Here is a 4,009-nt window from a genome sequence, read left to right on the forward strand (position 1 = left end):
GAGTCTCTACACAAGAGGTTTCGTGTGGTATCCTATTGTCACTTTAGAGACTATGCATGTTAAACTTACCCCCATTGTCACTCTTTATGACTTTGATCATCTTGCCAAATCGGGTCTGTATGATGAGCAATATATTACACACTATTCATAATCTTAATTTGCCATGATTGATAATTCTTGGTGCCTAATTGACTTTGTTTCACATGGTTTAGTGTTTTAGATTGTATTGGACTAATATTCCTAAAATGAGTTAATTTGGAATTATTTGGTCACATTAAATCTATTATCATTTTCATATCATATTTGGCACTAAGTATATTTTCGGTATTACAGAAGTGGAGGATATGTGATGAAGTGAAGAATGTATTTTAAATTTTAAGAATTTTTAATTATGAATCCCTTTTTAGTTTTGGGCCCATTGTTTAGGGCTCATTTTCAATTTTACTCATTTTAGGAGTAGGGAACCTGAAATTCATTCATTTCATCATTTTGAAAAATCTTTCACATTTTCGTTTTCATCTTTTAAGCTATGCTAGGGTTTGCTCTTGGTTTCATTTTTTTTCACTTCTTCTTCATTTAATTTCGTTTTTGCTTTCATTTCCATGGGAAACTAAACTTCTAGACTAAATTCCTTTGGTAATGAATCACAACTCTTGAGGTTTTTGTTATTAATGAGTTTTCGGTTTCTTTACTATTGACTTCTCTATCATATTTCTGAATGTGGTTTGTTCAATTTCATTGCTTAGAAATTGGTTTTGATTTTATTTTCATTTAGTTGATTTACTCTATAGTGCATAAATGCTTAGTTTATGTGAATTTGTTAATGTTCTCTGCTTATGCTGATTATGCTTAGTTAAAGGTTTAGGTTGTGAAACTGTACAAATTAGGAAGATGATGGTAGGAATCTGAAATTATCTTTTGTATTCGAGGATTGAGTTGTGAAAAAACAAACAAACAAAAGGGATTTAGTCGTTTTAATACACATTTATTATTTACTGTTTCTGAAATTGCTTATTATTCATACCATTCAATAACAACAAAAAACATGTGTGTGTGAGTATAAGGTGTTTGAATTTTTGCTTGAAATATAATCCTTGGGAAAAGACCTAAGAGTCACTTCCTAGTACAACAGTTTTAATTGTTATATTATTTGCATCGGTTATGGCCTCGATCAAATTTGGCGTTGTGACCAGGGATTATTGGTTCTTGTCAAAGGTTCTTAGTATAGTTTAGTGTGTATCTTAGAATAACCATTATGTTTTGGTTTCAAAAACTGCTTGTTATGTTCACTATGTGTTGTCATGTTTAACCATTTAGTTGTTGGTTGATTCCGGTGTGTGTTGATTAATACAGTTGTGATTGGAATTTTTGCATGACACCTTTTTCCGCACTTCTTTCATCACATATTGAATACTGAATGCACCATAGTCAGTCACCTTGCTACTAGTTGTGAGATACAAAGAAGTAGTGAATAGTTTCTATGTTGATTTTCTATTTTGGCATAAGTTTTGAATCGTTAATAAGAATTGGACAAATTATATATGCATTTGGGGTAGAAAAATCCAAGGATTCATTCTCTATACACTATGTTTGTAGAACCCACCTTAAAAATCCAAAAAGACCATTTTTACTATTTCTTTCTTATTTTACAAGTTTTATTTTGAAATTGTTTTGATTTTGTTTTATTTAGTTAAATTAGTTAGCCTTTGTATTTTGCCTTGAAACTTTTTGGAGATCCCTATGATATTAATGTTATTGATGTAAAGTTTTGAATGCTCACTGAAATTTCACATGTATTTCCCTTACTACCCTACATGGTTGTTACTATTGCATTTAGTGCATGACTAGGGGAAATCCAAGCTTTTTGCATCCAATAAATCCTGAAATTGATAGAACATTTGATAGTATGGTTAGACAAGTAAGGAATTTAACTTTAGATAGTGAGTCTTTTCATCATAGTGTTAATCTAGTTGATAGTGAAACTGATTCTGTTGTTTTTATTCATTCTGTTGTTTTTGTGTATTTTCTCATAAGCATCTTAAGGAGCTCCACATTGTATGTTCCATCATGAAACCTCGTGATGTCCAAGAGGATCGGATCTATTTGAAGGAACTCTCATATTCACTTGAGGGCCCTACAAAAGATTGGTTGTATTACTTGGCCCCTGGTTCCATTACTAGTTGGGTGACCTGAAGAGAATCATCCTTGAAAAATATGTTCTTTCCTCCAAGACCAATACAATCATAAAAGATATTTCAGGAATCAAACAACTACATGCAGAAGGTTTATATGAATATTGGGAGAGATTCAAGAGGCTATGTGCAAGCTGCCCTCATCATCAAATCTCTAAACAACTCATGGTGCAATATTTCTATGAGGATTTGAACAACATGGAGAGGAATATCATTGATGTTTCTAGTGGTGGTGCACTTGAAGATATAACCCCTTTAGAGGCTAGAAGTTTGATTTAGAAGATGTCTCCCAACTCTCAACAGTTCAGTGTAAAGAATAATGATGTTATAATAGTCAGACATGTCCATGATGTTGGGACAGATTCAATAAGGCAAGTTAAACTTGAGAAAAAAATGGAATCCATTACTACATTGGTCACTCAGCTTTCTAGGAATCAACATAAACTTCCACTTGCACGAGTTTGTGACATTTGCATTGCAACTGACCATTATGGTGATGTTTGACCTTCTCTACTGGAGCCCAAAATTGGTGACAATCCTGAGGCTTATGCTGCAAATATTTACAACAATAGACCTCAATAATAAAAATAGAATTTTGATCCTTCATCAAGTATATACAACCCTGGTTGGAGGAATCATCTGAATCTTAGATGGTCTAATCCTTCACAACTTCATCCAGGACCACCATTTCAGAACAATAGTGCTGGATAAAATAGACCATATGTGCCTCCTCCAATTCAACAATAGAGGTAGCAGCAAGTGATTGGTAATCCTGCTTCTCCACATGCATCTAGTGAACCTTCATTGGAAGAATTAGTGAGGCAGATGACAATGCAGAATATGATATTCCAGCAAGATACTAGAGCTTCAATTCAAAGATAAGAGTCCTCCATTCATAACTTGACCACCCAGATGGGACTGATGGCTACTTCATTGAACACATTACACTCTCAAAATTCTAACAAGTTGCCTTCCCAAACTGTGGTGAATCCAAAGAATGTGAGTGCAATCACACTAAGATCAGGAAAATAGATTGAAGTTGATCTAGCTGCATCAAGAATGAAGCAACCAAATGTTGCACAACAATCATCATTTCCTCTCCCATTTCCTCCAACAGTCATTCCAAGTAAGAAGTGGAAGAGGTAGACAATGAGATCTTGGACACATTTAGAGAGGTAGAGGTGAATATACCTTTACTTGATGCAATCAAGCAAATTCCAAGATATCCAAAATTTCTAAAGGAGTTGTGCAATCACAAGAGGAGGCTGAAAGGTAATAAGAGGATTAGCTTGGGTAGAAATGTTTTCGCGTTAATAGGTAAACTTGTTCCACACATTCCTAAAAATGTAAGGACCCAAGTACATTTGTTGTACCTTGCATCATAGGTAATAACAAATTTGAGAATGTCATACTAGATCTAGGAGCTTCAATTAATGTTATGCCTATGTCTATTTTCATGTTTCTTTCACTTGGACCTATGCAACCCACTAGGGTAGTGATTCAATTAGCAAACATGAGTACTAAGTACCCTACTGGTTTGATAGAGGATGTCTTGGTTCAGGTTGGTGAACTTATTTTTCTTACTAATTTTTATACTCTCAATATGGAAGAGAGACTTCTTGTAACATAGTTCCTATTATTTTGGGGAGGCCATTTTTTAGAATAGCCCGAACCAAGATAGATGTCCATGATGGAACACTATCTATGAAGTTTGGTGATATGGTGATCCGGTTTAATATTTTTGATGTTATGAAGCATCCTTCAGAGGACCATTATGTATTTCATATTGATTTGCTTGATTAGTTAACTAATGAGCA

This window comes from Lupinus angustifolius, chromosome LG14 (assembly GCF_001865875.1).
Source record: "Lupinus angustifolius cultivar Tanjil chromosome LG14, LupAngTanjil_v1.0, whole genome shotgun sequence".
Classification (NCBI taxonomy): Eukaryota; Viridiplantae; Streptophyta; class Magnoliopsida; order Fabales; family Fabaceae; genus Lupinus; species Lupinus angustifolius.